The 9,939-nt window shown below is 40.1% G+C and overlaps 2 pseudogenes; both read left to right on the plus strand.

Annotated features, from left to right (window-relative positions):
- Positions 1-2,104: 2,104 nt before the first annotated feature.
- LOC149163412 (endoplasmin homolog pseudogene) lies at positions 2,105-3,360 on the plus strand (annotated as a pseudogene).
- Positions 3,197-7,898, plus strand: LOC149163413 (endoplasmin homolog pseudogene; annotated as a pseudogene).
- Positions 7,899-9,939: the final 2,041 nt, after the last annotated feature.

Here is a 9,939-nt window from a genome sequence, read left to right on the forward strand (position 1 = left end):
TGCCTACCTTGCCTCAGTCGATAATCTGTGTTGTTCATTATATTTCTCTGTTCAAGCTGTGATTTTGCCCATGCAGCCCGGAAAAATCCCGTCATTTAATTAAAGACCCCTTTTTCATCAGTTTACTAGCCTAAAATCAGTGTTACCTTATTGGTCATCTCATCTATTGAAGATTTTACGAGATAGACCGGAGAGAGCCTTCTCCTGTCCCGTAGGGCTAGCTACGAGGCTAAATGGTTTGATGTTACCTTGAGCTATACCTTTCTCAGCCTGAGGTGAAATTTCAAGCGCTAACATACTGGCGACCATACTGGGGAGAACATTCAACTTGTTGATTGTCTTGTCCCAGTACATGCAATCAAGGTGCAGATCTGATGCTGATGGTGGACAGCAGTCAGACACTAATGCAGGCTGAACCATTCACCTGGCGACTCCAACTCGATCCGGACAGTCCAGTTCTCGCTGATCCATTTATGCAATGGTGGGGTATGTGGCAAACCCTGCCCTGTGTGAAGCTCTAAACGAATTTAGAGAGTGGTTAGTGGATATTGAAATTAATGAAGAATTTTTCAGTATTTTCCTTCAATGTTTGAAATCTCCGAAGCTTCATCTTGAAAGCAAAACTAAATTTTGTGAGTTAGTTGTTGAAAGAGTTTAAAGGGAGATTCAGTTTCTAGATGAGCAGATTCAGTGATATGATTTCCAAGACCCTAAAAAGTTCTTGGAAATCCTTCCTCATTCGAAACAAGATATCCTAGGATTGCCTACAGACGTTTACATTGACAATGTGCAGCTGGAAGAATGCATTGCAGAGTTGGGACAACCAACAGAGTCTGGCTTCCGTGATCCTATTACGGCATACATGGACACATTTTTCAGTTTGTTTGATAGATCAGGTTGTCTTGTTCGTGACCAGGCTCATTACGTGCATGAAGGGCTGTCAGCAATTACATCTGTGTCCTGGCAGAAGCATTCTCAAGCGGCGTCATTCTCAGGTTTACTTGAATGGTTAATTTGTCATTTTAGTATTACCTGATCTATTGTTTGTACAGCAGATTAGAGTAGATTTTGTAAATAAATAAGCAGCCATAAGGGCAGCATCTTGTTTTAGTTAGCTTGAAGATTGTTAAGTCATTTCAGTCTTGAGATCAAATAAGTTTGAGTTCAGTTTCAGTTTGAAAATTAAGTCAAGAGTTGTGTCGATGATGACTCCATTGCCCAATGGGTGGAGGCACTGTCTGTTCTCCCAAAGTTCTGCGGTTCTTGGCACCTCCATGAAGCGGAAGCTGCCATCCCAAGTGGAGCCGATGTTAGACTCCGTCTCATGTCAGTGTGAGATTGATTCTTCTTCAAAACCCTGTTTTGAAGAAGAAATCATTAAATGTGTTGTTTTAGACTATGTAATTTATTCTCCAGCTCTTCAGATGGCACCGACTTCAAAACTCCTATCCCTGCACAAGCACAATTCAGAATATCATTAGCAATCAGAGGCAAAGCTATTTGGAGAGGTCTCACTGGAAATCCCAAACAAACTTCATTGTCATAGCTATTGAATCAAATGATTGTGTTAGCGCTAGGAATGCCCTGCGTCTTATTGATCAACGAAATGTGGTTTGAGGCTAAAGAATCCTAGACATGAGCAGACAAAGTTTACTCAGGCCTATTGGAAGAGCATCCGAACTTGTAGACTTATACATTTCTCTTCAAATGTGTAAGAATTTGGGATACAGAGAGCAAATCCTACATATGTGTGGCAGCACGGCACATGGGTGCTGTAGGAGCTGTTGCATTCTCAAAGAAAGCTAAGAACTTCTTTGTAAGTGTGAGCAGTGATCGCACAATCAAAGTATGGAGTTTTGCTAGCATACCAGATTTGGGTGGTATTAGTAAGTCAATCAAGCTCTCATCACACGCTGCGGTAGCAGCTCATGATAAGGACATCAATTCTGTGGCTGTTGCTCCAAATGATAGTCTTATCTGTACTGGTTCTCAGGATCGAACAGTTCGTATATGGAGATTACCAGATTTGGTACCAGTACTAGTGCTAAGAGGCCACAAAAGAGGAGTTTGGTGTGTGAAATTTTCACCGGTAGATTAATGTGTGATGAAAACATCCGGTGACCAGACAATCAAAATATGGGTATTATCGGATGGCTCTTGCTTGAAGACATTTGAAGGTCATACTGCAAGCGTACCGCGAGCTTCCTTCCTCACTCGTGGGACACAGTTTGTTTCTTGTGGTGCGGATGGCTTGTTGAAATTGTGGACAATCAAGTCCAACGAAGGTATTGCAACTTTTGATCAGCACGAGGACAAGATCTCCATTCTATTTATTCTGCCAAAGGCACCCCACGACCTTTATGAAAGTTACTACAATGCCGAGGCCAATATCAAGTTGTATGTCAGGCGTGTTTTCATTTCCGATGAATTTGAAGAATTCCTTCCCAAGTACCTAGGCTTCCTTATGGGTATTGTAGATTCAGACACTTTGCCACTGAATGTATCACGAGAAATGCTTCAACAGCACAACAGTTTAAAGACAATAAAGAAGAAGCTAATTCGCAAAGATTTAGATTTGATTCGTCGAATTGCAGAAGAGGACCCTGATGAATCGGATGCAAAGGGAATGACAGATGCCGAGTCAGAATCAGAACCAGATACTGAAAAGAAAGGAAAGTATGTCAAGTTCTGGAATGAGTTTGGCAAGTCAATAAAGCTTGGAATAATTGAGGATGCATCAAACAGGAACCGCCTTGCAAAACTTCTGAGATTTGAAAACACAAAGTCTGGCGATAAACTGGCATCGTTGGACCAATACATATCAAGAATGAAACCGGACCAGAAAGACATATATTACATCACTGGATCTAGCAAGGAGCAATTGGAGAAGTCCCCATTCCTTGAGAAACTGAAGAAATAAAACTACGAGGTTATCTTCTTCACAGACCCAGTCGATGAGTACTTAATGAAGTATTTGATGGATTACGAGGACAAGAAATTTTAGAATGTTTCTAAAGAAGGCCTTAAGATTGGGAAAGATTCAAAGGACAAGGAAATTAAAGATTCTTTCAAAGAGTTAACTAACTGGTGGAAGGATGTTCTTTCCAACGAAAATGTAGATTCAGTGAAAATAAGTAACAGACTGGACAACACCCCTGGAGTTGTGGTCACTTCAAAATATGGTTGGAGTGAAAACATGGAGAGAATTATGCAGTCGCAAACTCTATCAGATGCTAACAGACAAAGTTACATGCGTGGGAAGAAGGTACTCAAGATTAATTCAAGGCATCCTATTATTAAAGAACTCCGTGAAAGGGTCACACAAAATCCAGAGGAAGAAAATATAAAGCAAACTGCAAGCCTTATTGTGTGTGCTTCTGTTACACCAATTGTTCTTCCTATTGTACACAGTGGGTTTGAACAGGTAAATATTGTTGTCAGCGAACCTATGGAGTTTGATATTTCCACACTTCAGCAGAGAGCTGAGTCTGTGTCGAGAGTTCTTAGAGCATCCGGGGATGAATGCGATGACGGAAACAAGGGCCATCTTGACAGCTCTGGACGGCCAACAGGATTGGGTAAAGGATTAGAGAAATCGCGCAGAAATGATTTTTCATACAGATCTCAGATCACATTCAAAATGCCATGCAGAAGCTGTGCGCAAAAGCCAGGCCTCTTGGTAAAAACGACCACAAATAATTTACACCTCCTGCAGCTGGGCATTGACTTGTAGTAATTTTCTCCTATCAAAATGCGCTTCAAGGATCTGCTTAAAGGGTATGGTATATGGCCCAAGAGCGCTATTCAAACGCAGCCAAAATTAGAAACGCAGATCATCTACCACGGCAGGGAGATAGGAACGCTCGCCCATTTTTTATCCTCAGTCATGATTTCATGAGATCCTAGCTCCAGTTTATTAGCCACCAGAGGATTTCAAGCGGAACAATCATCTATTTTAGGAAAAAGAAATGATTTTATCTCTTTTGTTGTAACTGTTGTAACTGTAGGTGAAACATCGCCCCTATTTTGGGGGTTGATCTGTTGTTTTTTTTTTGTTTTTAGTTTTATTTATTGTATAAAAATATTTTTTTGTAAAAAGGGAGAGTTTAGTGTGGAAGAGAAAATTCTGAGGGCTGAGAGCTGGTGGAGAACAGAGCTTACCATGTACAGTTTTTGGCAAAGAGTTTAATGAAATTACACAGCTCTGACTTCTGAGATTCCTGTGGTATGATAATTTAGCATATGTTTTTCTTGTGTTTCATATGTGATCTGTTATGTTTCATTTCACTACATGATCATTTCTAATTGAACAAATGAAGTGTTTAGGTAGAATTCATAGTATTATATGCTCTGCCTATAAGTTTGTTCATATTTAATGTTTTCCTCTGTTTGACAAGGATTCAGTTCTATGCCCTTGTCAACTCCTCACCAGTCTTGCCATCCCATTTTAAATCTAAATTTGGTGTTAAATTTCTTGCCTACCTTGCCTCAGTCGATAATCTGTGTTGTTCATTATATTTCTCTGTTCAAGCTGTGATTTTGCCCATGCAGCCCGGAAAAATCCCGTCATTTAATTAAAGACCCCTTTTTCATCAGTTTACTAGCCTAAAATCAGTGTTACCTTATTGGTCATCTCATCTATTGAAGATTTTACGAGATAGACTGGAGAGAGCCTTCTCCTGCCCCGTAGGGCTAGCTACGAGGCTAAATGGTTTGATGTTACCTTGAGGTTTACCTTTCTCAACCTGAGGTGAAATTTCAAGCGCTAACATACTGGCGACCATACTGGGGAGAAAATTCAACTTGTTGATTGTCTTGTCCCAGTACATGCAATCAAGGTGCAGATCTGATGCTGATGGTGGACAGCAGTCAGACACTAATGCAGGCTGAACCATTCACCTGGCGACTCCAACTCGATCCGGACAGTCCAGTGCTCGCTGATCCATTTATGCAATGGTGGGGTATGTGGCAAACCCTACCCTGTGTGAAGCTCTAAAAGAATTTAGAGAGTGGTTAGTGGATATTGAAATTAATGAAGAATTTTTCAGTATTTTCCTTCAATGTTTGAAATCTCCGAAGCTTCATCTTGAAAGCAAAACTAAATTTTGTGAGTTAGTTGTTGAAAGAGTTGAAAGGGAGATTCAGTGTCTAGATGAGCAGATTCAGTCATATGATTTCCAAGACCCTAAAAAGTTCTTGGAAATCCTTCCTCATTCGAAACAAGATATCCTAGGATTGCCTACAGTCGTTTACATTGACAATGTGCAGCTGGAAGAATGCATTGCAGAGTTGGGACAGCCAACAGAGTCTGGCTTCCGTGATCCTATTACGGCATACATGGACACATTTTTCAGTTTGATTGATAGATCAGGCTGTCTTGTTCGTGACCAGGCTCATTACGTGCATGAAGGGCTGTCAGCAATTACATCTGTGTCCTGACAGAAGCATTCTCAAGCGGCGTCATTCTCAGGTTTACTTGAATGGTTAATTTGGCATTTTAGTATTACCTGATCTATTGTTTGTACAGCATATTAGAGTAGATTTTGTAAATAAATAAGCAGCCATAAGGGCAGCATCTTGTTTTAGTTAGCTTGAAGATTGTTAAGTCATTTCAGTCTTGAGATCAAATAAGTTTGAGTTCAGTTTCAGTTTGAAAATTAAGTCAAGAGTTGTGTCGATGATGACTCCATTGCCCAATGGGTGGAGGCACTATCTGCTCTCCCAAAGTTCTGCGGTTCTTGGCACCTCCATGAAGCGGCAGCTGCCATCCCAAGTGGAGCCGATGTTAGACTCCGTCTCATGTCAGTGTGAGATTGATTCTTCTTCAAATCCCTGTTTTGAAGAAGAAATCATTAAATGTGTTGTTTTAGACTATGTAATTTATTCTCCAGCTCTTCAGATGGCACCGACTTTAAAACTCCTATCCCTGCACAAGCACAATTCAGAATATCATTAGCAATCAGAGGCAAAGCTATTTGGAGAGTTCTCACTGGAAATCCCAAACAAACTTCATTGTCACAGCTATTGAATCAAATGATTTTGTTAGCGCTAGGAATGCCCTGCGTCTTATTGATCAACGAAATGTGGTTTGAGGCTAAAGAATCCTAGACATGAGCAGACAAAGTTTACTCAGGCCTATTGGAAGAGCATCCGAACTTGTAGACTTATACATTTCTCTTCAAATGTGTAATAATTTGGGATACAGTGAGCAAATCCTACATATGTGTGGCAGCACGGCACATGGGTGCTGTAGGAGCTGTTGCATTCTCAAAGAAAGCTAAGAACTTCTTTGTAAGTGTGAGCAATGATCGCACAATCAAAGTATGGAGTTTTGCTAGCATACCAGATTTGGGTGGTATTAGTAAGTCAATCAAGCTCTCATCACACGCTGCGGTAGCAGCTCATGATAAGGACATCAATTCTGTGGTTGTTGCTCCAAATGATAGTCTTATCTGTACTGGTTCTCAGGATCGAACAGTTCGTATATGGAGATTACCAGATTTGGTACCAGTACTAGTGCTAAGAGGCCACAAAAGAGGAGTTTGGTGTGTGAAATTTTCACCGTAGATTAATGTGTGATGAAAACATCCGGTGACCAGACAATCAAAATATGGGTATTATCGGATGGCTCTTGCTTGAAGACATTTGAAGGTCATACTGCAAGCGTACCGCGAGCTTCCTTCCTCACTCGTGGGACACAGTTTGTTTCTTGTGGTGCGGATGGCTTGTTGAAATTGTGGACAATCAAGTCCAACAAAGGTATTGCAACTTTTGATCAGCATGAGGACAAGATCTCCATTCTATTTATTCCGCCAAAGGCACCCCACGACCTTTATGAAAGTTACTACAATGCCGAGGCCAATATCAAGTTGTATGTCAGACGTGTTTTCATTTCCGATGAATTTGACGAATTCCTTCCCAAGTACCTAGGCTTCCTTATGGGTATTGTAGATTCAGACACTTTGCCACTGAATGTATCACGAGAAATTCTTCAACAGCACAACAGTTTAAAGACAATAAAGAAGAAGCTAATTCGCAAAGATTTAGATTTGATTTGTCGAATTGCAGAAGAGGACCCTGATGAATCGGATGCAAAGGGAAAGACAGATGCCGAGTCAGAATCAGAACCAGATACTGAAAAGAAAGGAAAGTATGTCAAGTTCTGGAATGAGTTTAGCAAGTCAATAAAGCTTGGAATAATTGAGGATGCATCAAACAGGAACCGCCTTGCAAAACTTCTGAGATTTGAAAACACAAAGTCTGGCGATAAACTAGCATCGTTGGACCAATACATATCAAGAATGATACCGGACCAGAAAGACATATATTACATCACTGGATCTAGCAAGGAGAAATTGGAGAAGTCCCCATTCCTTGAGAAACTAAAGAAATAAAACTACGAGGTTATCTTCTTCACAGACCCAGTCGATGAGTACTTAATGAAGTATTTGATGGATTACGAGGACAAGAAATTTTAGAATGTTTCTAAAGAAGGCCTTAAGATTGGGAAAGATTCAAAGGACAAGGAAATTAAAGATTCTTTCAAAGAGTTAAATAACTGGTGGAAGGATGTTCTTTCCAACGAAAATGTAGATTCAGTGAAAATAAGTAACAGACTGGACAACACCCCTGGAGTTGTGGTCACTTCAAAATATGGTTGGAGTGCAAACATGGAGAGAATTATGCAGTCGCAAACTCTATCAGATGCTAACAGACAAAGTCACATGCGTGGGAAGAAGGTACTCGAGATTAATTCAAGGCATCCTATTATTAAAGAACTCCGTGAAAGGGTCACACAAAATCCAGAGGAAGAAAATATAAAGCAAACTGCAAGCCTTATTGTGTGTGCTTCTGTTACACCAATTGTTCTTCCTATTGTACACAGTGGGTTTGAATAGGTAAATATTGTTGTCAGCGAACCTATGGAGTTTGATATTTCCACACTTCAGCAGAGAGCTGAGTCTGTGTCGAGAGTTCTTAGAGCATCCAGGGATGAATGCGATGAGGGAAACAAGGGCCATCTTGACAGCTCTGGACGGCCAACAGGATTGTGTAAAGGATTAGATGAAATCGCGCAGAAATGATTTTTCATACAAATCTCAGATCACATTCAAAATGCCATGCAGAAGCTGTGCGCAAAAGCCAGGCCTCTTAGTAAAAACGACCACAAATAATTTACACCTCCTGCAGCTGGGCATTGACTTGTAGTGATTTTATCCTATCAAAATGTGCTTCAAGGATCTGCTTAAAGGGTATGGTATATGGCCCAAGAGCGCTATTCAAACACAGCCAAAATTAGAAACGCAGATCATCTACCATGGCAGGGAGATAGGAACGCTCGCCCATTTTTGATCCTCAGTCGTGATTTCATGAGATCCTAGCTCCAGTTTATTAGCCACCAGAGGATTTCAAGCGGAACAATCATCTATTTTAGGAAAAAGAAATGATTTTATCTCTTTTGTTGTAACTGTAGGTGAAACAGCGCCCCTATTTTGGGGGTCGATCTGTTGTTTTTTTTTTGTTTTTAGTTTTATTTAATGTATAAAAATAATTTTTTGTAAAAAGGGAGAGTTTAGTGTGGAAGAGAAAATTCTGAGGGCTGAGAGCTGGTGGAGAACAGAGCTTACCATGTACAGTTTTTGGCAGAGAGTTTAATGAAATTACACAGCTCTGACTTCTGAGATTCCTGTGGTATGATAATTTAGCATATGTTTTTCTTGTGTTTCATATGTGATCTGTTATGTTTCATTTCACTACATGATCATTTCTAATTGAAAAAATGAAGTGTTTAGGTAGAATTCATAGTATTATATGCTCTGCCTATAAGTTTGTTCATATTTAATGTTTTCCTCTGTTTGACAAGGATTCAGTTCTATGCCCTTGTCAGCTCCTCACCAGTCTTGCCATCCCATTTTAAATCTAAATTTGGTGTTAAATTTCTTGCCTACCTTGCCTCAGTCGATAATCTGTGTTGTTCATTATATTTCTCTGTTCAAGCTGTGATTTTGCCCATGCAGCCCGGAAAAATCTCGTCATTTAATTAAAGACCCCTTTTTCATCAGTTTACTAGCCTAAAATCAGTGTTACCTTATTGGTCATCTCATCTATTGAAGATTTTACGAGATAGACCGGAGAGAGCCTTCTCCTGCCCCGTAGGGCTAGCTACGAGGCTAAATGGTTTGATGTTACCTTGAGGTTTACCTTTCTCAGCCTGAGGTGAAATTTCAAGCGCTAACAGAGTGGTACATGGAAGTCCCTGACTTGGTTGGATTTTTCATATGATCGATAAGAGTTCTTTCCCCTTGTAATTTATAAGTAAATATATGTGTTAGTATGTGGCTTTAATTGTTGTTCTATCATTGTTATTTATCTGGTTATATGCTTGTTATAAGCATGGTAATATGACACGTTCAAGTCATGGCTCTTATCATGTTTCTACTTGTAAATGATTGGTTAATGAATGCATGACCTAATATATGTTATTGCAACTATTTTGAGAGGGAATTAGACCTTCATTATGTTTCTCAAAGAAGTTTTAGATGTCTATGTTCAGAGATGCATTCATGACCTGTAGATTTCATGTTCACCATGTGTTTGACTAAATGACTGTCATGGTTAGACCAGGTTAGGTCAATTTCTTGATTAAGTTTTGTGTTAGAGGCTTTGTCCTTTTGTCATTAATCATTAAAGAAAGTTTTTCCAAGTTTTGGGCGGTGGTATGGAGACTAGTGCTGAAAAAGTGGCTTAGATCTCGCGGTCGCTGGCACAGAACTATGTGAAAAAGACTACAATTTCTCCCTTGTAGGATTTTTCATGCGACAAGAGGGTTACAGTCGAATTTTGGTAATTTTATGCAAGCTTTTGGGAGTCCAGATCAGTGGAAAATCAAGTTAACTCAGGGTTTGGGCACCTGGAAGGGTGATTTGGCTCTTGGGGGTC

This window comes from Pinus tabuliformis, chromosome 5_1 (assembly GCF_031772625.1).
Source record: "Pinus tabuliformis cultivar Carrire ecotype Pingquan chromosome 5_1, CPIR1, whole genome shotgun sequence".
Lineage (NCBI taxonomy): Eukaryota > Viridiplantae > Streptophyta > Pinopsida > Pinales > Pinaceae > Pinus > Pinus tabuliformis.